Source organism: Tiliqua scincoides, chromosome 1 (assembly GCF_035046505.1).
Source record: "Tiliqua scincoides isolate rTilSci1 chromosome 1, rTilSci1.hap2, whole genome shotgun sequence".
NCBI classification, from domain to species: Eukaryota; Metazoa; Chordata; class Lepidosauria; order Squamata; family Scincidae; genus Tiliqua; species Tiliqua scincoides.
In genome coordinates this window covers 222294228-222319122 of record NC_089821.1, presented here as the reverse complement: position 1 = coordinate 222319122, position 24895 = coordinate 222294228, and the positions used below count along the sequence as shown (strand labels likewise).

General features: G+C 46.0%; 1 long non-coding RNA gene across 1 annotated transcript in view; it reads right to left on the bottom strand.

Annotated features, from left to right (window-relative positions):
* LOC136655812 (uncharacterized) overlaps positions 1-24895 on the bottom strand; it is a 54867-nt gene that overhangs the window by 9357 nt on the left and 20615 nt on the right. Inside the window, exon 2 of the long non-coding RNA XR_010794675.1 lies at positions 7632-7722. This is a non-coding gene — a long non-coding RNA (uncharacterized lncRNA). The remainder of the gene's footprint in view (positions 1-7631; positions 7723-24895) is intronic.

The window sequence follows — 24895 nt, the reverse complement described above, 5'->3', positions numbered from 1 at the left end:
GGTGCTTTTACTCACACAGGGCTGCAGCAGGTGCAAGGAGCTTTGTGCAGCCCTCTGCAGGGCTCCCCAAGATTTGGAATGTTAAAAAAAAAAAAAGCAAGAGCAAAGCACTTCTGGTTTCCAGGTGGTGCTTTGTGATCACTTGTTTTGAACATTCCAGACCTTGGGGAGCCCTACAGACAGCTACACAGGGCTCCCCACACCTCCTGCAGCCTTGTGTGAGTACAAGCACCACCACCCCTTAGCAATGCAATTCTGGGGATCACTGCCCAGACCCCTCCCCTGCAAAAACTTATATAGGGAGTAAATCTCCCTAAAAGTTTGAGAAACACTGCCATAGAGTATCCTGGTTTTAATTCCTCAGTGGGGGCTCATTGCCTGAAGCCCTGATGTCTTCAGACTTGACCCCAAGAATCAGCCAGGAATAGGTTTTGGGTCTCAGCCCACCTCCGAACTGAGTTGGCTGCCTTCCAACACTCCCCTGGATGCCTGTCAGGTCAACCACAGCAGGCTTCTCTTCCCCCTCCCAGGGTCTTTGCCAGTTTTTCCCCTCACGTATCATCTGAGACAGGTCTTCCTTGCCCCTGCCTTCCTCCTTCCACTTCTGTACAGAAGTCCTGCCATGCCTCTTCCCTCTCTCACCCTCCTCAAAGACCCAGTCTCTGCCTTTTCCTTCTCTACCTCAGTCTCCTGCTCTTAGTCTCTTGGCCACCCTTACTCTTGTGAGGAGCTTTTAAAGGCTGGAGACAGCACTAGCACCCTCTGCCCAGGTGCATCTTATCAGCTGGCTCAGCTGACATCTGAGAGCAAGAGACAGCTGATGACATCAGTGGTCATTGCTCTACTATTGAGAGGATCAGCAGAGCCTTGCCAGCTAGCTTGCTGTTCCCATCCAGGGTTCTCAGTCCACAAGTAGACTGCCTAGTCTCAGTCCTAGAATGGATTACTTGTTTGTGCTTAACCCAGGGTGGTCTAAATACCAGCCTGGATGAAGGAATGGCTCTGTTACATGTATACCATACCCCTGCAATGGCCACTGATACATTCTTGCATGATGGGTAGTGGGGAGAAGGTTCCAAAGTCAATGTTTTGGAGTGAGGAAACACTGGTGGCTTCTGGTCTGGGGAGGGTGACCAGATACAAAGGAGGACAGTGCCAATACCTTTAACCACTGTTTAGAAGAGGGAATTTTGGCAGGTGCAGCTCAACTTGAAAGGGTTTAAAAAGCTACACCTTCCAAAATCCCCTCTTCTATACACTGGTTAAAGGTATAGGCACTCTGTCCTCCATTGTATCTAGTCATCCTGGGTCCAGTGCCCCACAACTGCCAGGAGCCAGCCCTTCAAGTACATTGGATAACATAAATTTAATTAGGGGAAACTGTCAGGTTGCTTTTCTGATGATGCTTCCATAGTGTTAAGTCTTCCATAGCGTTTTATTGCCTAATTTCCCTCAGACTCACCTGCACGGTGGCCCTACCTGGAACATGTTCTATAATCAAGCTGCATGGGCAATAGCAGGTACTATCATGCCATTATGCCTGAAGCTGACTTCAGGCAGATTTCTGCTTTCAGTAAACCTTTTGCACACCTTGAGGATCACCAGAACAGCAGAAAAAGAGCTGTCCAGAAATCCCTTTCTTTGGTCTTGTCTCTTATTTACAGAGGTAGCTACTTCAAAGAACTGACAAGTTCAGCCTTCTGCTCTGGAATATGATTTTTTCCCCAAAACCAAATTTAAATGAACATCTAGACATTCTTTCACCAAGAATAAAAAGGGTCCCATTCCTCATAAAAAATAATAGGCTTTTGTACAAGTTACTGGCACTGGTTTCAAAAGAGTTGTCTTACAATTAGATACATCTTTTCTCGTATGGAATCATATGTCAGTGGGAGGCTTATCCAAGAGCGAAGTCATAAATAGCACCTTTAAGCAGCATTTTAATAATTATAACCTATCTAATCTTTCCACGATAGGCTTGAATCCAAGAACCATGAAGGGCATTAGACAATGCTAGCAGTCTGCAGAGACACAAAGAAACTGCAGGAACTTCAGTAATGGAGGGGAGGGAAGCATGTTTTAAGAGTTTTAAAGACAAAAGTTTTAAGAAGCATACAGAAGGGCAAAATGAATGTCTGTATTATCACTGCAAGCACTTTTGTTTATCTGCTTGCAAAAACAAAAGAAGAGAACAAGAGGGAGAAAAAAAAGAGGAATGTCGTGAAGTATTCCAGGAATTGTTCTGTGACATCCTGTGTCACAGCAGAATTGCCAAGAAGCACTAAAGCACCAAGAAGTTGCTCACATGCACATCCCATTGGCATGAAAATAGCTTTCGTGTGCTGTGGGCCCATGTCACGGGCATGTGTGAAATTACACAGCCATGCGTGTGGTCAATTGCACAATTCTTTGCCACTGGAATGGGTCCCTTCTGGCAGAGGGGCAACTGCTTCAGAAAGGCCTGCAGCAGTGGCCCTGCTTACGTGATTGTTAATTCACATGCACTCTGAATGCATGGGACCACACCAATGCTGTGTCCTGTGTCAAGGGCATCTGCTGTTTCGTGTGTCAAGAACAAGAGAAGGTTTCAATTGGGCTTGCAATGGTGTCGTTGCAGTTGGGGCCAAGGATCCAAAGAGGCAAAGGAAAGCTCCCTTCTGGCCCTTGGCCATAAAAGATGCCTCCATCTCTGAGGGCTGAATCCTATCCAACTGAGGCCGACCTGGAGGCCTCCTCAAGGTAAAGGAACATTTGTTCCCCTACTTCAGAACTGCACTGTGGCTGCATTGGCACTGGAAAGTTGGATAGAATTGGACCCTGAGTTGTTTTGTGAAGCCTGGCTCATAATAGCCATTGATTTTTTGATTTTTTCCTATAAAATGGAGCAAGGGACCCAGCACTTTCTAGTGCTGATGCAGCTGCAGTGCAGACACAAGAGAAGGGAACCAATGCTCCCTTACTTTGAGGAGGACTCCATTACTGCCCCTCCTCCCACTGTAGGATAGGAAAGTTGGATAGGACTGGATCTGAAGCGTTATTAGCTAGTCTGAGCTTTGGGATAAGAATTGGGTAGAAGTCCAAATAGAGGAATCAGGCTGGAGGTGTTTACAGGCAAACAACACACAAATGGCAAGACCATACTGACTTACTGAGATGAAGTAGGTGGAGTGTTACCCACATTCCCAATTGCAGTGTCGTGTTTCCACCATGCATTCCTGATTAGCCTTATCATTTTAGCAAACAGGGAAAGTGGAGGATTGGAGTACATCCAGACACCTGCTGGATTTGTGTGGACGATAATTTCCCAATAAGAAATCAAAGCTGAGATTGCAGCTGACCCAAATTGTATTGAATGCAGTCCGCCACGGACATTTTGTGCAAGAATAACAGGCAATGTGGATGAATTAATGCAAACATGCCAGGAGGTGCCTGATTTACAAGGACTTTGGTGAGGCAGCTTTTGGAACCAAATGCTTACAAAAATGTCTGTGGGAACTGCAGAGGGTTTACAGCACTCTCAATATTATACTTTATCACTCCAGTGGACAGTTTATCACCCTTTACATTTTTGTAAAGAGACTATAGCCAAGCTGACTCCATGTAGATATTTAGTAAAGAATAAATAAGACAATTAACTAATGTGGATGGATTACGGAATTGATTTTTTTTCCCAGAAAAAAGAATTTCACAAAGTCTTGAGTTTAAATCATGCCCATTTAACAACAGTCTGATGGTCACATATGAAATATATTGGGACAGCAGGTAGAATGTATGGGAAACTGTTATTCTTTATTCCAAAAGCTTTCATCATTCCTTGGTCTTCCTACAGCACAATCCAAACACGCACACACATACCCCCGAGCGGCAAAAATCCCTTATGCTGGCTCCCAGCCATTGCAAACATGCTGTAAAGCACATTTGTGATGACTCGGGAATAGGATAGGCCAGCACATGGATGTGCACTGCCCTCATGGAGCCAGTCCCACACCCAGAGGGGGTAGGTTTGTGCTGGCCTGAGCAGACTAGCACAGGGTGGTAGTGGGTGGCTGGAGGAAAGAATGGTGGCAGGAAGGGGGCATTCCTGGGGGGGAGGGCAACCCAGAGTGCGGATTGGACCCAGAAGGGGGGGACTGACAGCAGCAGTGCAGGATGAATCCCAATCCCCATCCCGGGATGTTACTTGGGCCGCTCAGATTTGCACCCACAAAATCACACGTACTGATCTGAGTAGAGCCATAGAGCATTTCTCAGCATAAGGAAAGGAAATCCCCTTACTCCAAGTTGTGCCCCACCTGCACTGAATACAGCACAGGTCAGTTGGCCTGCCAGTTCCAATGCAGGTTAGGATCGCAACCTAGTCATCTAAATGCAGAGGTCAAGGTTCATTTGCCATCATGGGCAGTATGCATAACTCTACGTGTTCAAGAGAGATCTTTCCATTCTCCAGAGCAAAGTAGCAAGACACTATGATGTTACTCTGTTGTCCCAAACCCAACACTTTCCAGAACATCCGTGGGGCCACGTTAAGCCCACCTTGGCTGTTCTACAGCCTTTGGCATGGCACAGAATAAATCCCTTTGCCATGCCAGAGGCATCAGAGAATACAACATGATGCCAAGAGACACCTCTCCTCACCTGTAAAATTGTTCCTCCATTCCATTTGTTTTCATTTGGGTGAGGGAAACAGCAGCTATTGGCAGAGATGGGCCTGGGCACAACCTCACAGGAGCTCTACCACTGTTGCCAGCACTTTCCACATCAGGGGCGCAGGGCTGACAGGTGGAAGAACTTTCAACCAGACTGCAACCATGCCATTGACCATCAGGAAAGCAATGGGGTTAGCAGAGGGGGGGAGTCACTGGGGAAGCGGAGAAAGGCCAAGCACGGCTAGAAGGGGAGCTGCCTGTGGATGGCAAGGACCTTTATGAGGAACAGGAGTGGTTTATTCAGGAAGAAAGCCTTGTAGGGCCAGGCTGGGCTAATGTTGAGACTTTTTGGCCGGGAACACAGCCCAAGGGCAAGGAGGGAGGTGAAGTCAATGGCATGGCCAGCCTTATCCACTGCCCAAGGAGGGAGCAGATCGGCTGAAAAGGCAGAGGACTTTGAGTGGGGCTCCCCACTCAGAGCTCTGAGGGCATCAGCCTGCTTGGGCCACTCCAGCAGAGAAACCCATGGCTGAGTCTAGTCTCCAAGCCCACCCAAAAACCAGGGGAGACTTACAATTTATGGCAGCATGCATGACACTGGTTATGACACTGGTTATTTCCCTTTCTTCATAGATGTTCTGAACATGATGTTTCCATGTCTTAGTCTCCGTATTTCTTATTAGGCAGACAATTTTCAGAGTTTACTTCTTAATTTATATGCTGGGGAAAATAAACAACCAGTTCACATACCCGTTATATAGCAATGGAATAAAGTAAAATGTAGGTCTCAACATCAATCCAGAGAATAAAATTTTCTGTCAGGATTTATTTCACATTTAATTGGTGTATAGTAAATTATATGAGCTCAGGACATCCAATAAATGACGAAGTGATTAGTCTATTTTCTGCTACACCTCCCAATTTAATATGCACAATTTTAATTAATGAGATGTTTTCCCCACTCCGTTCCAATACATTAGGAAAGATAAATAAATCTAAGCCTTCTCCCAGTGTCTGTGACACCCCACTTGGGTGCCTCCCCAGGACTGAATAGATCACTCCAAATTGTTGCCATCTATTTATGCTTCTTCCAGCCATATGACATCATTTGTAACCAGGCCATTAAGAATTAATTTTTCAAGTAAAATACATTATTTCTAAGACTAAACTAACATTAAAATGTGTCTGGTATTTGCTCCTGTTCCATCTTTTTTAAAAAATCTTTTAATTTTCTAACAGCCCAATCCTAACGGGCAGCCCCCGCTTGGTGGCACCACGAGGGCTGCTGTCAAACCCAGCGCCTCCCGCGCTACCGTGGGAGGCACCTCGGGAGTAGGGAACATTCTTCCCCTTCCCCCGGGTAAGGGAGGCAGCCCCGCAATGGGGCTACTCTCTTTAGCGGTGCCCAAAGGGCGCCGCTAAAGTAAAGGCGCTCGTGTAAGGCACACAGCCTTCACGAGCGCCTAGGATCCTGCGGAGCAGAGCTCCACGGATCCTCCTCCTGCCCGCCCCCAGGCACACCTCTGGCATGCCCCCCCCACGTCATGCCGGCCTCCCCGCCCCCTCCCCATTTCACACTGGCCTCCCCACCCCCTGGAACACCCCCCGGAACGCCCCCATCCCCGCCCCATTCCCCATTCCGCAGCCCAGCGGTCGCAGCCACTGCCGAGGTACGCTACGCAGGTGCCTGCTGGGCAGTGGCTCAGTGCTGGCCGGAGCTGAGCCACCTCTGGCTGGAACCCAGCGGTGAGCCCCGCAAACGTGCCTTATGGCATGTTTGCGTCTGTGGTCTGCACCACAGAGGCACAGCGCAGATCACAGGATTGGGCTCTAATCTAATCTAATGAGCGACTAAGATGATTACGGGGCTGGGGCACCTTCCTTATGAGGAAAGGCTACGGCGTTTGGGCCTCTTCAGCCTAGAAAAGAGACGCCTGAGGGGGGACATGATTGAGACATACAAAATTATGCAGGGGATGGACAGAGTGGATAGGGAGATGCTCTTTACACTCTCACATAATACCAGAACCAGGGGACATCCACTAAAATTGAGTGTTGGGCGGGTTAGGACAGACAAAAGAAAATATTTCTTTACTCAGCGTGTGGTCGGTCTGTGGAACTCCTTGCCACAGGATGTGGTGCTGGCGTCTAGCCTAGACGCCTTTAAAAGGGGATTGGACAAGTTTCTGGAGGAAAAATCCATTATGGGGTACAAGCCATGATGTGTATGCGCAACCTCCTGATTTTAGGAATGGGTTAAGTCAGAATGCCAGATGTAGGGGAGAGCACCAGGATGAGGTCTCTTGTTATCTGGTGTGCTCCCTGGGGCATTTGGTGGGCCGCTGTGAGATACAGGAAGCTGGACTAGATGGGCCTATGGCCTGATCCAGTGGGGCTGTTCTTATGTTCTTATGTTCTTATGTTCTTAACCTTTCTATAAAAAGAAACAGGTATTCATTCTCATTCTTTTTATGGTGCTGTGTTTTCGTCATTTTCTCATTATTTGGTTCACTATTATTTTGGATTAAAATAAACATAAACTTAATTTTCTATGTGTTTCTACCCCTCCCCCCCCCCCAAAAAAAATTCTAAGGATGTGTATCCCACCCCATTTGGCAAGATCCTGGAGTGAAGTATGCTAAAAATTCAGAATTAAGTTGTCATACCTTGGACCCTTCATGGACTATGACTTCAACCCTATACATGCTTAGCTGGCAATGGGTCTGTAGTCCCTCACCCCATCATCTGAGAATAAGCTCCCTTGAAAACAATTTATTTATTTATTTAAAGAAATTTATACCCCACATCTCCCATGCCAAAGCAAATGCCCAAGGCAGCTTACAAAGCATTAGAAACAAGTACAGAGTGACACAACAAGTAAAACAATCAAACAATGCAGTAAAACCTTAATTTTAACATTACAAGGTAAAGAACGAATATCAAAAACAAAGCAAACTTAAAGGGAGTAAGGAAAAGAGAACTCACTGAGCCAGTGGGGAGAAGATAAGTCAAAGGAGGTCGTCAAGTCACAACAGAGGCGCAATAGAGGTGCAGAGGGCAAGTATCCACTCAGCAGCTAAATAACAGACAAAACAGGTATGTTTTGAGTCCTCGCCAAAAACCCATAAGTGAGGGAACAGTTCTCAGTTCCCCTGGGAGGGCTGTGGTGCCACCACAGAGAAGGCTTGCCCCTGAGCTGCCACCCCTCTCACCTGGGACAGAGGCGGCACCTGTAGAAGAGCCCCTTCAGCAGACCTGAGAAGATGGGCTGGAATGTATGGAAGGAGGCGATCTTTCAGGTAGCCTGGACCCAGGTCATGGAGGGCCTTAAAGGTTAGAACTAGCACCTTGAATTGGGATTAGAAGCAGATGGGAAGCCAGTGTAGCTGCTGGAGCAGTGGTCCAGCATAATGTCTGGCCCCCGTAACCACTTGGGCTGCCACATCCTGCACTAATTGCAGCTTTCAAATTGTTTTAGTAGGTAGCCCCACATAAAGCGCACTGCAGTAGTCCAGACTTGAAGTTACTAAAGCATGGGTCACCATCATCTGGTCCAAACGGCACAAGTATGGTCTCAGTTGGCACACCAGCTTAAGCTGGGTGAGTGCACTTATAGCAATTGCTGCCACCTGATTTTCTAGGGAGTGCTGAGAGTCCAGGAGAACTGCGCACCTGTTTTTGCAAGGGGAGTTTAACCCTGTTCAAAGTGGGTAGCTGATTCAGTGCCTGCACTGAGGATTTCTTGACCAGGAGAACCCCTGTCTTTTCAAGATTTAGTTTTAGCTATTGGCTGTCATCCAGTCCCTAATGGCATTCAGACAATGACCCAGGACTTCCACAGCTTCCTCAGAACAAGCTGGTAGGGAGAGATAGAGTTGGGTTTCATACACATATTGGGGGCACCCCACACCAAATCCCTGGGTGATCACCCCCAGCGGTTTCATGAAGATGTTAAAAAGCATGGGGGATAGGATAGACCTCTAGGACACCCCATACTATAAGGGCCAGGGTGCCAAACAGGTGTCACCCATCATCACCATCTGAGACCTGTTAGACAGGAAGGAGTTAATGAGACTTACAATGAGATTTGCAGTTATGTACTTTGAGGGGGGGGGTGGCTGGTGCTGCCCACTGTGGTAATAAGGATTGGGCCCACAGTCCAGGCACCAGGTCCCCACTCTATTTTTACCACCCTTAGCCTTGCTACCCCAACTTCTAGAAATCCGGGGATCTCCATGCCCAATTCAGGTTCTTAGGTAGGCCAGGCACTTAAGGGGTCTAAATATCAGCTTAAGTGTCAAGCCTACAGTTCTTAGCTGTGGTTTTTCCATTCTTTGAAATCTCAAGGGGGCACAACATAGCTTAAGACTGCAAGGCACAGTTCTTAACCAATTAAACCAAATTACTGAGTACTCTGGGCAGCAGAGAGATAAGTCGGGTTGGGAAGGCAGGAGAAACAGCAGCTGCAAAGGGGAACCAATCCAACTGGAACAGCACCCAGGGAAAAAATAAGACCCCTCCCCAGACCTGAAGTCTTGGTCTGGACCCTCATTCCTCTCCCCTCTGCCCCCCCCCCATGGCTGCTACTTTAGTAAAAATGCATGAGGGGGGGCAACATGTTGACTGTGGCTCTGAGTAGATGTATTTAGGATAAAGACACATGACAATTTCTGTGTATCTAATATTTTTAGTTGCTTTTCAGCTGAATCTACCAATAAAACTTACTAAAGTATAAATAACAATAAAACATCTGCAGCAATAAAATAGTGGAGAAGAGAGGCAGATAAAAAGAAATTTCAACTTCAAAAGGCTTGGGTACCTTGGGGCTGCATTGCCTTGCCACCATATCCTATCCCCCCTCCTGCCCTGGGAGACCCAACACAGCTCTCCTTGAATCTACACCAGCTCAATAACGGTCGCAGATCCAAGGAGACCCATTAGGGTTGCCTGGTGGCTACACAGGGCAAGGGAGCATACGCTCCCTTACCCAATAGCCCTGGCACTGCTTCCCAGCCCCATGGGATGCAGCAGTAGCCATTTCAGTGCCAATGCATCCCTGGGCTCTGGGAAGCTCAGGATTAGGCTGTCCGTATGACAGAACCAAGGGACACACTCCTTCCTTTATCGAGTTTCTTCAAACATGACATTTTTCAGTGTACATTTGAAACATTCCAGCCATGTGTACCATACAGGTACTTGTTAGCTAACTAGGGTTGGACTGTAGGTTCTAATCACGTCCCCCAGGAATGTGTGAAATATTCCTTGTGTAAGTAACTCAGCAGAGGGGAATGCTGCAACTGCCCTTTGAAATCACTTATTTAAGGACTCGGACTGCAGTCCCATGAGGTTTGCTGCTTCAGATATTTCATTGGGAATAAGTTCCATTGAGTCTTACTCCTAAGTAAGCATGTGTAGGATTATAGCCTCAGGGCCCAATCCTATCCAACTTTCCAGTGCCGATGCAGCCCTGAGGTAAATGTTCCCTTTCCTTGAGGAGACCACCGTGACTGCCTCATCTACTATAGGATGCAATGCACCCCCTGTTGGCACAGCTGCATCAGAACTGGAAATCTGAATAGGATTGGGCCCTCAGTCTAGAAAGTTGTCCTGGGGGGGGGGGGGAATGAGACTTCATCCTCAAGTATTTTTTGAGAGAAAAAAAAATGTGTATGTTCAAACAGAGATGGAGAGGAAAGCTGAAGTACCCATGAAATACCTTGGCAATCATTTATTTATTTTCACATTTCCCATCCTCCAAGGAGTTCAGAGTGGTTTATGTAGCTCCTCCCCTCCTCTGGTCCTTACAACAACCCTGTGAGGTAGGTGAGGCTGAAGTGACTGGCCCAAGGTCACCCAGGACACTTTATTGCAGAGCAGGGATTTGAACCTGGTTCTTCCAGGTCTAAGGCCAACTCCTGAACCACTACACCATCCTGGCTCTCTTGGTATAGTCAAATGTAAGCACACACCACACGTTTCATAATATGGCTTGCAAGAGCTGCTTAGCAAATAAGAAGTGCTATTAAAAATGATACTTTTCTCTTTGAAGGACGATTTCAAAAACAGGGAGCTTAAGCTCTGGCAATTTGAATTGAGAAATTCATGTTAGCATATAAAATGTAGGTGGTATGCATTTTATGCTCCCTAAGAGGAAAATAAAGGCATCGCTTATTGGTGGCTAGAGTTAATAGGAATTGATAAATTACTTTCCATCCCAATGGGCAAGAAATCTCAAAAGTTTTAGATTTCTATTGTAAGAGAAATTATCTCTGCAATTCTGCCAGCAGGAGTGAATTTAACTGTGGTGTGTTTTTTTTCAATCTTATCAGAATGTGACAAAAATCAGAAAATTCACAGCTTTGTGACTGCAGTGTACGAATACTCAAGTTCCAAGGGCCCTGTTTAGAACATTCTAATTTATGAATGCCACCTGCATATTTGCCACGCCGACTTGAAAGTCGAGAATTCTTTGGATGTTGGGAGGCTGTTCTTCAAGTCTGCTCAGCTGCATTGCCTGGAGAAACCAAAAGGAGTGCGCAGAGAGGATTATGACTTGAGCCACACAGGGCCTGTTTCACACTCCCCCAAGCATGTCGCTTTCACTTGGGGTTAAGGGAGCACGTTCTGTAGTTAAAATACCACACTGCATATGAATCTACTTATTGAAGTTTGAAGTTACTTTGGGATGACAAGACATTAATAAAAGATTTTAGGCAGAATGCAATGTCTTGAAGAATGAATTCTCAAGCAGTTGTTTTGGATTTTTTTTAAAAGAAAGATTTGCCCTGATTTTGATATCTGCACTGTGGGGCCTGTGTGGTCCCTTATCAGAGGCTGCTGTTTGGATAAAACATTATGAATTCAGCGAGTGCAATAGATAAGTCAGTTCTGTGTTCATATAGCTATCCACTACAGGATGCAGTGCATGCCCCATTGGCACAGCTGTACTGACACTAGAAAATTGGATAGGATTGAGCCCCAAATCAACCAGAGTTGATCCCAATTTTAAATGCTGGTTTAGTTGTTGATGGACCACAGTTGAAGCACAAGTTCGAGTTTGAATGAGCTGCAGAGTTGTTGTCTGAACAAAACATGGTGTTGACAGGTGGAAGAGGAAAGGGGAGGGAGGGGAAGGGGTGCATAAGCTGGTGTCGTCATCATGACCAAATAGACCATGCTTCATTTAGTTGTCTGAATCTACACAAAGAGACTACAGAGCATCTATCTTGGCAAAAATCCCAGGCAAGACAATGGAATGCTTAATCCAGAATTTTATCAATGAAAATCTGAAGGTTGTAAACATAAATACTGTACTCTTGTGTCAGTGTGGTTTTGTGAACAAATAATCTCAGATTAAGTTTTAGAAATGGGCAAAGAGTCAAACAAGCATTTTACACCACACATTTGCTTCTCTCAAAGTAAACAACCTTCGATTGGAAGCTGTGTTGTTTATAGACATTCCAGAAAAGCTACATGTTCCATCACAAATTGCCAAATCATTCAGCAACAGTAGCCATACCGTGGTCACGGCAAGACAGTTTGTGCTGAAGTCTGAAAATATTTTTCTAATACTTGACAGATCAAACAACCTAAAATGAAGAGGATAGAGGACTAGAAATCTGATGGCCTGATTTAGGAGATCTGGACCTTCTGTGCAATGCTAATTTCAAGTTGAAACGGATTGTTTTGATTGCTCATTAGTTTCTGAAACACAGCAGTCCATAAATGCTCTAAAGTAAAGCATGTAGAGACTTTAGCTGCATTCACACACATGAACACTCTATCACACAAACACAGTATTTTGGATTGTCCTCCTCCCCAAATATGAAGGAACAAGACAGCATCCAATTTCTCACACATGCACTCAAGATCAGATGGTGCAAGTAGTCATCTACCCATATTGGATAAAATGATAAACACTGGAAGCTTCTTTCAGGCTATACCCCCTAATACAAGTGGTTCACAAACTTTTAGCACCGGGACTCACTTTTTAGAATGAGAAACTGTCAGGACCCACTGGAAGTGACATCATAACCAGAAGTGACATCATCAAGCAGGAAGAGTTTTAACAATCCTAGGCTGCAATTCTACGCACACTTACCCAAGAGTAAGTCCCACTTACTGTCATTGTTAAAAGCATATACATAGCAGCCTGTGAGAACTCGTGCAAGGAAAGCGCCCTACAGGTAGACCACAGCTGCGATACAAGGACATCTGCAAGAGGGATCTGAAGGCCTTAGGGATGGACCTCAACAAGTGGGAAACCCTGGCCTCTGAGCGGCCCGCTTGGAGGCAGGCTGTGCAGCATGGCCTTTCCCAGTTTGAAGAGACACTTTGCCAACAGTCTGAGGCTAAGAGGCAAAGAAGGAAGGCCCATAGCCAGGGAGACAGACCAGGGACAGACTGCACTTGCTCCCGGTGTGGAAGGGATTGTCACTCCCGGATTGGCCTTTTCAGCCACACTAGACGCTGTGCCAGAACCACCTTTCAGAGCGCGATACCATAGTCTTTCGAGACTGAAGGTTGCCAATACAGTAGCCTGTTCAAAGCACAGATCTGTAGCACCTCCCCAAATGCAGTCACATAGCATGATAGCATCAAGTCTATTAATTTAAAAATAAAATATTGAAATGAATGGGAACCCACCTGAAATTGGCCCACAACCCACCTAGTGGGTCCTGACCCACAGTTTGAAAAACACTGCCCTAATAAATAGGATTACCCTAGGTTGTGTCTTCAACTAGAAGCCTTTTCCTTACAAGCTCATATGCCCAGACCGAGGACCTAACTACATATTACAAACACCATCAGACCTGAGGGGGGCGATGATGTGGAGGGGAAATATAAGATAATGACAGGTGGGTAAGGAAGGATCAGACTTTATCACAAAATGCCATGTAGGAAAAGATTTAGGTATTCCTTCTCTGGCCACATCTCTAGTTGGGGGACAGAGGCTGTTAAGTTTCTGTGCATGCAATGTCTTGTTCAGCCCTCACTCAGTAGTGAAGAAAAAACACATCTCACATCCTTCTTTGTACTCAACTAAGAATTTAGTAGGCAATTGACTTGCCCCCCCTCTCTTTACAAGCTTCCACTTGTTTATTAGCAAACATCACCTGAAAATACTTGACTATATCATGCCCTTGTGTAATTAGCCTTTCTACTATGGAGAATGGGGGGGGGGGGGGACACCTTCTTTAGGCTGCTGCTGTGGGTGCTGTGCTACAGCATATCCTACTTCCTAATTAATCAAGCCTTGTTAAGACTACTTGTTCATCAACAGCGGTGGGGGGGGAGCTTAAATGCCTATGAGAGAAGAGCCTTTTCAATGTACACACAGAGCACCTACACAGGAGAGAAGACAAAGAGTTCTTGTCAAGTACAAAATAAATGTAGTCTGTAGAGACACTGCGAGCAAATGCTGGGCTACAATAGCAAGCACGATAGGCATCTAATCGTGTATGGCAGAAATGTTGTTGCCGAATTTTCTCTGTAGCCACAAGATACCATTTTATTTCTGGTCCATCTCGCTGTTCAGTCTGTAGTGCCTCTGAGGATAATTAGACCTGAGCCCAGCAACGCAATTTATCTTACACCGGGGGACATCCTGCCATGCACTGCTTCTCACAGAACATGCAGTGCTGTGGCTACCATCGGGTAGTTTAAAAAAACAAAAAGAGCTCCTGACAGAAAGGAGCACGTTTGGGGTCTTCAAGTGCTGCCCTTCCTGAAACCTCAGTGGTTGCTTTTGATCAAAGGCTGTTTGCTTGGAACAGAGAAGGTTTTCTCCTGAGCTAAACAAGCTTAAAAGACAAAAAGAAAGAAAATTGACCATTCTTGTTTTTCTTTTCCAACAATCACTATAAAATATCAGAGGACATTAAAGAGGAAGCACCCAACAGGTAAACCTGGGCTCCTTATGTGTGTTGGCAACCTTCAGTCTCGAAAGACTATGGTATCGCGCTCTGAATGGTGGTTCTGGCACAGCGTCCAGTGTGGCTGAAAAGGCCAATTCGGGAGTGACAATCCCTTCCACACCAGGAGCAAGTATAGTGTGTACCTGGCCTGTCTCCCTGGCTATGGGCCTTCCTTCTTTGCCTCTTAGCCTCAGACTGTTGGCAAAGTGTCTCTTCAAACTGGGAAAGGCCATGCTGCACAGCCTGCCACCAAGCAGAACGCTCAGAGGCCAGGGTTTCCCATCTGTTGAGGTTCATTCCTAAGGCTTTCAGATCCCTCTTGCAGATATCCTTGTAGCACAGCTGTGGTCTACCCACAGGGCGCTTTCCCTGCACAAGTTCTCCATAGACGAGATCCTTTGGGATCCAACCATCATCCATTCTCATGACATGACCAAGCCAACGCAGGCATCTCTGTTTCAGCAGTGTATACACGCTGGGGATTCCAGTTCGTTCCAGGACTGTGTTGTTTGGAACTTTGTCCTGCCAGGTGATACCAAGGATGCGTCAGAGGCAGCGCATGTGGAAAGCATTCAGCTTCTTCTCCTGTTGTGTGTGAAGAGTCCATGACTCGCTGCAGTACAGAAGTGTACTCAAGACACAAGCTCTGTAGACCTGAATCTTGGTATGTTCCATCAGCTTCTTGTTGGACCAGACTCTCTTTGCGAGTCTGGAAAACATGGTAGCTGCTTTGCCAATGCGTCTGTTTAGCTCAGTATTGAGAAAAAGAGTGTTGGAGATCGTTGAGCCAAGGTACGCAAAGTCATGGACAACCTCCATTCATGCGCAGGGATTATAATGCAGGGAGGTGAGAACATCCTGAACCATGACCTGTGTTTTCCTCAGGCTGATTGTCAGTCCAAAGTCTTGGCAAGCCTTGCTAAAACAGTTCATGAGCTGCTGGAGATCTTTGGCAGAGTGGGCAGTGACAGCTGCATCGTCAGTAAAGAGGAAGTCACGCAGACATTTCAGTTGGACTTTGCTCTCAGTCTGGAGAGGTTGGACAAGTTTCTGGAGGAAAAATCCATTACGGGTTACAAACCATGATGTGTATGCGCAACCTCCTGATTTTAGAAATGGGCTATGTCAGAAGGCCAGATGCAAGGGAGGGCACCAGGATGAGGTCTCTTGTTATCTGGTGTGCTCCCTGGGGCATTTGGTGGGCCGCTGTGAGATACAGGAAGCTGGACTAGATGGGCCTATGGCCTGATCCAGTGGGGCTGTTCTTATGTTCTTAGGTTGAAGAGCTTTCTGTCTGGTGTGGTCTGGAAATAGATGCCTTCTGTTGCAGTTCCAAATGCCTGCTTCAGTAGGACAGCAAAGAAAATCCCAAACAAGGTCGGCGCGAGAACACAGCCCTGCTTCACTCCACTTCGGATGTCAAAGGGGTCTGATGTGGAGCCATCAAAGACTACAGTGCCCTTCATGTCCTTGTGGAAAGAGCTGATGATGCTGAGGAGCCTGGGTGGACATCCAATCTCGGGGAGAATCTTGAAGAGGCCGTCCCTGCTGACCAGGTTGAAAGCCTCCGTGAGATCTATGAGGCTATAAAGAGTGACTGTCGTTGTTCTCTGCATTTCTCCTGCAGCTGTCTAAGGGAGAATACCATATCGGTGGTGGACCTGTTAGCTCGGAATCCGCACTGCAATTCTGGATAGACACTCTCTGCAAGTACCTGGAGCCTCTTCAGTGCAACTCGGGCAAACAGCTTTCCTACAACGCTAAGGAGAGAGATGCCACGGTAGTTATTGCAGTCACCCCTGTCGCCTTTGTTCTTGTACAGCGTGATGATGTTTGCATCCCTCATGTCCTGTGGTACTCCACATTCTCTCCAGCAGAGGCATAGGATTTCATGCAGCTCAGTGGCGATGATCTCTTTGCAGCACTTTAGGGCTTCAGCAGGGATGCTGTCTTTCCCAGGTGCCTTGCCAGAGGCGAGGGAGTCCAGGGCCATGTGAAGTTCTGCTAGGGTTGGTTCACTGTCAAGCTCCTCCAACACAGGCAGGCACTCGATGTTGTTCAGTGCTTCCTCAGTTACTACATTTTCTCAGGAATACAGCTCAGAGTAGTGCTGCACCCAGCATTCCATCTGCTGCGCCCAGTCCTGGATGAACTCGCCTGTGGCAGACTTCAGAGGGGCTGTTTTCTTCTGTGTTGCACCTAGGGCCAGCTTGATACCATCATACATCCCCTTGATGTTGCCCATGTCAGCTGCTATCTGTATCTGGGAACGGAGCCAGTAGTCGTTAGCACATCTCCTGGCAGTCTGCTGGACTTTGCTGCGAGCAGTTTGGAGGACCTGCAGGTTGTGTTCACTGGGACAGGCTTTGCATGCTGCTAGAGCTCTCCTCTTTTCCTCAATGACTGGTGTCAACTCCTCAGAGTGGGCTTCAAACCAGTCTTCCGTCTTGTTGGTTTTCTTGCCGAATATGGACAAGGCGGTGTTGTAAATGGCATTCTTGAAATGATCCCATCTGTTGGATGCATCTGCATCGGCTGGGCCTGGAAGAGATTCCTCAAGCGCTCGTGCAAATTCCTCCACTTTTCCCTGATCCCGGGTCTTGCTGGTGTCAACGCAAGGTCTTCCTTCCTTTTTCGTATGATACAGTCGCTTAGTTTGCAGTTTCACCCTGCTGCACACCAGGGAGTAGTCAGTGTTGCAGGCAGCACCCTGATAACTGCATGTGATCTTGTTGCTGGGAAGGCTGGAGCGTTTGGTGAGAATCAGGTTGAGCTGGTGCCAGTGCTTTGATCTTGGGTGTCTCCAAGAGACTCTATGTTGGGGCTTCGTGTTGAAGAATGTGTTGCTGATGCAGAGACCGTGATGACAGCAAAGCTCTAGCAGGCGTTGGTCATTCTCGTTCATCCTCCCAGTGCTGAACTGGCCTAAGCAAGTGGGCTATGAACTGTGATCGGTACCAACTCTAGCACTGAAATCGCCGAGGATGAACAATGGCTCTTTTGGGGGGATTTTCTTGATAGTGGTGGCCAGATCATCATAGAATTTGTCTTTAGCTTCTGCTGAAGATGACAGAGTTGGTGCATATGCACTGATAAGAGTGACAAGTCCTGCTGATGAGTGGAGCTGTAGGGGCAAAATTCTTTCACTTCCTGCAGAAGGTGGGATGATGGATTTCAGCAGGGTATTTCTGACTGCAAAGCCAACACCATGTCCCCTGGTCTCGTTTAGTGGTTTTTCCTGCCAGAAAAATGAGAAATTTCTCTCCTTAACAGATCCTGAATCTGGCAACCTCGTCTCTTGAAAGGCGACAATGTCCATCTGCAGTCTGCTCAGCTCCATGTCGATGACAGCTGTTTTGCGTGCATCGTCTATTTCTTGCAGGTCGTCAGAGAAGCCAGGTGTCATTGTCCTAACGTTCCAGGTGCCCAGCTTTAGGGCAGGAGTTTTCTGTTTCCTGGTGCAGAGTTGTCGATCTGCTTGTCGGTTTTCACCCTAAACCCCACACACTCCGTGAGGTTAACGGACCGTGGCGAGGCAGCACCTTACTGTCTGCGGACTGCCCAGCTTAAGGCGGGCGGTAGCTGCCCAATGAGATGCAATGATCTCTCCCACCTTCAGAAGCAGCCCCTGGCGTCACAGTCTACGCCAATCGAGTGAAGACTTATAACCAATAAACTGCTGCTTCCCGTGTTGTGCCGACGCCCTTTAGCGAAGTTGGAGTGTCCTCTCCAGTGCGTGAGGCCTGGGTAAAGTGGATATGGAGGATATACTGTTACCCATGCAGCAAATCCCCCCTCTCCACGTGGCTGGAATGGTTCAATGGAAAGGCAGAAGCCAATAAGGTTGGTTCCAGTGGCATCGCAGGAGTTGCCAGAGTGTGACTGTGTTCAGCCATGAACTCCCTCAGGGACTCCAGCTCCGGATTTTGCCTCGAGGTTGATTCCTTAAGCCTTTTCCATAACTGGATGTAGCCACAAGGCAGTGGAGATTTGAGGTCAGAGTTTCCTTCTGTTAGATGAGCTGACTTCCCAGGCTGACGAGCCTCATCTATCCAGTGGCTGTTTAGTCACCTCTTATGACAAGTACAGCCAAACTGGGGTTGTGGAGGGAGAGGATTGCAGAGTAAGGAGTGAATTGTGGGATATGGAGGAGTGAGGAGGAGGGCTGAATTGTGGTGGGTAGAGAAAGCAGAGGGAGGAGAGGATTGTAGGACATGGAGGAGTGAGGGGTCAGGCTGGATTGTGGTGGACAGAGAAAGCAGAGGGAGGAGAGGACTGACTACCTACAAAATTCTCAGGTAAGGTGAAGGATTTTAATGAGTTATATCTTAGCTTAAAGATCAAAGGTAACTTAAATCATAGTACCACAGTATCCACAATTATGACTAGGAGGAAACTTAGCAAAATCTAAGGGAACTTAGGGTCCAATCCTATCCAACTTTCCAGGACCGTTGCAGCCGCATTGCAGCCCTGAGATAAGGGAACGAACATTCCCTTATCTTGAAGAGGCCCCTGTGACTGCCTCCCCACCAAAGGATGCAGCGCACACCCATTGGCACGGCTGCACCAGCACTGGAAATCTGGATAGGATTGGGCCTTTAGTCTGCCCCTTTGGACCCTTCACTCCTGTAGTCTTTCCTGCTATTACCAAGTGGAAATCTGTCTTTTTATAAAGCTGCCTCCACTGGCCAGATCTTTTACCTTGGGAACATTCACTTGGTTTAGAATGCAGACACCCTTCCGGTAGAGTGCAACAAGCTACTAGGTGTAGGGGTGGGAGCTCCGCAAGAAAAAAAAATTACTCAGAAGCAAAAACAAGCAACAGTAATAAACTTTTACTAAATATTAAATACTAGGTTTCAGTACTGAAAAAGAGAAAGAAAGCACAGTTTGAAGAAAAGTACCCATCCAAAAGAACAGGACAGAAAAATTAACAGGAATAATGACATCCCACTGAGCCAAACTTGTTTCCCTACATGACAAGATTCAGATGGAGACTGTCTATCCACTAATTTTTTTTTCAATTATTTTTCACCAAGTAACACCAGTTTCCTATAATTATCCAGACCTGCACTTCCCAACTTCCAAGATCACCTTTCAGTCCTTGTATAGTCCCCTGTCTCAGCTAACAGTCGAGTTCTCCCTCCGCTTTGGACCAATCTGATTCGGAGTTATTTCCCCAGAACCTGTTCTCTTCCCTCCTTAATACCTTGTTTCTCTTTCTTGAGCTGTCCTTATGACCCTAAACATAAACATGCATAGTGGCAGTTTAGTGGTTTTTCTTCTTCTACTGTTTATAGCACAATATACAGGTGGGGCCACTTCATCCATGCATCCACTTCACCATGGATGCCAAACCCCCCCAGACAGTCCCACTGAAGGCCTCCCAGATGCAAAGTATGCATGCCTACTCAGAAGTACAGTCCATTAAAATTCAATGTGACTTACACCCAGTGAAGTGTGTATAGGAGTGCAGCCTAAATGTGTAGTTGCTGCACTAACACTGAATACATTGGTAATAATTTTAATCCAAAAGTCATGTACATCTTTAAATTTGATAAGTATGCACAATTCACTGGGCAGTCCTCACCTCCCCAGCCCTCCCCAGGTCATCTGGCAACTCAAACTAGATGGGCGTCTAGTGATGCCAATTTTTCCACTGGGACCAAATCCATCCAAAAGCACATTAAAATCAGTATCAGCCACCCCTATGAGTGAGCAAGAGGAACTCATTCAGAAATTCAGTGCATTCCTTTGGCCTTTTGGAATAAGCCAATGCATTTCAGCAGCTATCTCTGTAGTTCATTTTGTATGACCCCATGTGTGACCTTTGGTAACCAGCACAATCCAGTGGTTGTCTACTCAGAAATGTCCATTGATAGAGGTGTGATTTTTCAGTGATAACAAAATACGTGTTTTATTGCATTATCACTGAAAAATAATATACCACCGACACTATACCACCCATATCACCTACCTAGAACACTATTAAACTGATTATAACTTATAATAATAATTTATAAATATGCACCCTTGGAATAAAAACACAGAATACCGCTTTCTGCACTTTTCCTCCTTGAGGAAAAAATGAAATTTGTGTGTGGGGGGGAGTTTAAGAACAGCTCTACCCATTGAGTTCAATGGAACTTACTTCCAGGTAAGAGTGTTTAGTATTGCAGTCTTAGGGCCCAATCCTATCCAACTTTCCAGCTCCAGTGTAGCCATGATGCAGCCCTATGTTTCCATACCTTGAGACGGCCCCAGTGACTGCCCCTCCACCCCACTGGCACAACTGCACCAGCACTGAAAAACTGGATAGGATTGGGACCTTAGAGACCTAACAGAGGAACAAAAATAACACTGTAAACTTCCAGTCTCTAGCCCAAAGGATTATCTTAATCTTTCTAGGTACTTTGTCCAGAAGGATAAAGGCATTACATGGGGTGAGAGAATCTTAGTTAGAATTCTTCCAGATTGGAATATGCAGGTTTACTTAACCAAGAAGGTAGGTTTATTAACACAACAAAGAACATAGGATCAAAGCCAAGCTAATAAAAAGCAGATGTTCTAGTTTAACATACAGCTCTTGCCCTAACTTGTAAAATAGGATAATCCACAGCAAAAAATTCATAATGTATCTAGATTAGAAATTGTGGGTCCTCTTCACCTCCTGTGTGGAGAAACATAGCATGGAACTCACTTTTTGCCTGCTCTAGAACTGGAAAGTGAAGACCCAACACCAGATTTAGATGTATTTTTATAGCTGAATGTTAGTATCAAGTTGGCCCTTATGCAGATTGTGCTGCAGGAAGAAAAATCTGGGGAGTGAGACAGTTCCCTCGTGTAGGACATAAGGCAGGAGACCTCAATCCTAGCCAACTCACTTATGCGTTGTTTTGATATTGTCTGGGAGAAGCAGAAGCCAGCAGGATGAGCGAGGCACATGGGTGGGTAGCGAGTGTCTGGGATGTCAGTAAGGGTGTCTACATACAGCTGTTCCTCTTACAAAGGGAGGCAGAGTGGCCTGGGCAGATTAAACACAATCACTGAGGATCACATTTAACCTAGACAATTTAAGAGTCCTCACTCCATGTGACTCTTTGTTTTAAGATCAAGATTACAACTGCTGGTGGCATGGTTGTAAGTGATTTCCTAGATGTCCTAAAATGCTCTTAAACATATTCAATGACTTTGTCATTGACTTCCAGAGAGACAATGCAGAGGGCTTTTTTTTGGTGAGTTCAGTAAAATCTTAAAGTTCACCATACAACCAACTTTCATAAAGTGCCACCTGAAATCAAATATGAGATGTCATATATCACATACTATTAAATACCATATACCACATAAATATCCCATGCTATTAAAGTGTCAAATGACAGATATTGAATGGTTGGTGGATACTTTACCTCAGAGTCCACAGTGAAGAATCTGAGGGAAAGAAATTTAATTCCATTCTACTTTCAACCCATTTCCGTCTTGCTTTTAATGCATCACTTTGGAAAGCCCCAGCTCACTTCTGCATTCAAAGAGTTCGCCAAGCAATAAGAGGGGTTCCCCCGCCTTGTCCCCATTCTGCTCTGACTCCCAGAATGAATGCACTTTGATTGGCTGAACTGCAGCTCTTCAGGAAGTGACATTTGGTGCAAAGCCAGAGTAGTGTAGTGATAGCCGTTTGAGGTGTTTATCCTTAAATCAAGCAAGCTGAAGCTTACGCAGTCCAGCAGGCATAGCCCAGCAGCAGAAATAGGACTCCTCCGATGTGTTCTTGCTATCTAGATGGCATGGCAAAGAAATGGGAAGGTCTCTATAAGAAAATAGCACTTTGAACAATTGTGGTATCACTTCTCGTCTAGTATTTCAAGCATGGGTAAAATCTGAGGCTTCACAAACCTGAACAGATTTTTGCAAAAACAAATCTGACTGAGCCTCTGAGATCAAGAAAATGAAAAGGATAAAGCATCTGTTTCAAGTAACATGCAGACAAATAAGGGGGCAGATAATAGCAACAAGAGGCGACAGCTGTAGATGCAACTGTTGCTCTTGTGACTCCAGAATTAAAAGAGGGGGTAACGTGAGCCGCAATAATGAGCGAATGCTTGCGTGGGCAACTGGAACAGTCTGATATTTGTTCCGACTATTAGTCCAAGATGCACTCTGATGCATCTGATTGCAGTCTTTGCACCGAGATAGTCCTGGATGTCTCAGTTCAAAGGCAAATAATATGATATCCAGTTCTGCACATGGTTGCATTTCAGTTATTTTTAAAAAATGTGCCACAACATGGTGTAAGGATTGGAGTAGGAGATACGAGACCTCATCAGTGGGAGAGTTCAGATAATATTTTCAAGTCTGAATGGACCCCATGTGTTAATTGACATGAGTACTCTCAGAACACATGTATCCTTTCCCCTCCCTTCACTTCCCCCACTTTCTGCAAACATCTCCCTAGTTGCATGGGAGATGATACTGTTCGTCCATAGTAGCACAGACAAGTGGGTGGTTCAGGCAATCTGCTGCCCCGCAGTTGGGAGCATTAAAAGGAAAGGTGAGGAGCCAAGAGAAGCACATGTTATGAGAGCACATTAATTAATGCATGGGGCTGGTTTGGGCTTAAAAATATTGCCTAAACTAGCCCAGGAATGTCATGAGCATTATCCAAATGCTGCTGATGTCACTTACACAGCAACTTTATAAACAATTACAATGGCTGGCTCTAGCTGGACTTTACTGGCTTGTACTGCCAAGGGGGGGCGAGCATTTGTAAAAAAAATTGGCAGATGGAAAGGGAGTGCTTAACTCTTTCCTTGCCTGTCAGTGCTCTCCTACAAATACCCTCTATCCATTTATAAAACATTTTTCCATGGACAAGCTCTGAGAACAGATGTAACATTGTCAGGAGGAAAAATAGCACGCACGGACATTTGCAGGGGAGAATCCATGAGCACGGGAGGAGTTAAGCACCTTTCCCTCCTGTAGATTCTCCCTTGCAAGACTGCCACACTTGTATGACCTTAGAAAACATAGGGTTTGGGGACACTCTTTTGCTAAGACAACATATATGAGTTTCCCCTTCATCTGGAAACTGTATGGCTAGAGGAAAATGTGACATCATGAGCTGCCTTGTGAATCCTTGTGATTAAGCAGTGAGCTATCAATAGTATAAATAAAGAAATAATCTGCTAAGAAAAGCTAGGGTGTATGGCTGTAGAGCACTGGCATACCTGGAGGGCCAAGGAGGGCAAATGCCCTGTGGCACCATGCCTGCAGGGGCAGTGCCTCCTTCCTCACCGCCCCCCCCCCACTGCCACCTTCCTCAACCCCTGTAGGAAAGCATCTGGAACGCCGGGGAGGCCGTGTGTGCCTTCCTGGCCCTCAAAGGCCTTCTAGGGGCCTAAAACCCCACTTCAGACAAAAACCAGAAGTGGGATTTAAAGGCCCACCCCAGAAGTCATAGAAGGTCTTCAGGGGGCTGTGGAGGCTTGTGGGGGGCACTCTCCTTGTTGGGGGGGGCACCATTCTGCCCAGGGAGCACAGAAGCACAGGAGCCAGGATCACCAGCGCTGTAGAAGGCTTAGGTAGCTGGAGTTTGATCTGACTTCAAAACCCATCTCAGCTGTCTGACTTAATATTAGCCTTAAAGAAATCACCGACTTGCAGCATCAGCTCCCTATTTGTACAATGAGAATAATAACTTGCTGCATTTCTTACAAAACTTAATGAAATTAATGACCAGGGCTGCCTGGGTCTGTCTTTAATTCCACCCTTTCAATGGAATGTGGAGACACACCACTAAATCCTTTCTTTGCCTTTGTCATTTGAGTAAACACAACAAGCACTGTTCTCCATGAAATGACCAAGTCAGCTGTTTGTGAGGTTTTGAACAGTAACAAAATAGTTACCCAGGAAATGAAACTTGAGCTGGACACAGCTATTCCATTTCTGACGCCTGCAGCCTTACATTTTTGGTACTCCACAAAATAGATTTATCAATGTACCTTTATATAAAAATAGCTTTCTGAAATCAGAAGCAGGCATTAAAATGTCAGTGTTCTTCTTACTCATGTTTCATCACCAGAGATACTGGCTTTGCAAGCAGAATGAAGTTAATGGTTCTGTGCTGGTATAGAAGAGCATAATAGAATCTACTTCCGTATTTAACAATAGTAAAAAGTAATAGCACACATATTTTGGTGTCAGAAAAGCAATCAACAGACATAGGGAGTAAACCCATTGAGTAAGAATGCAATACTTTCCATAGTCACTTATCTGAATTACTGCACTTTAAACTCTCTCTCTCTCTCTCTCTCCCTCTCCTCTCTCTCTCTCTCT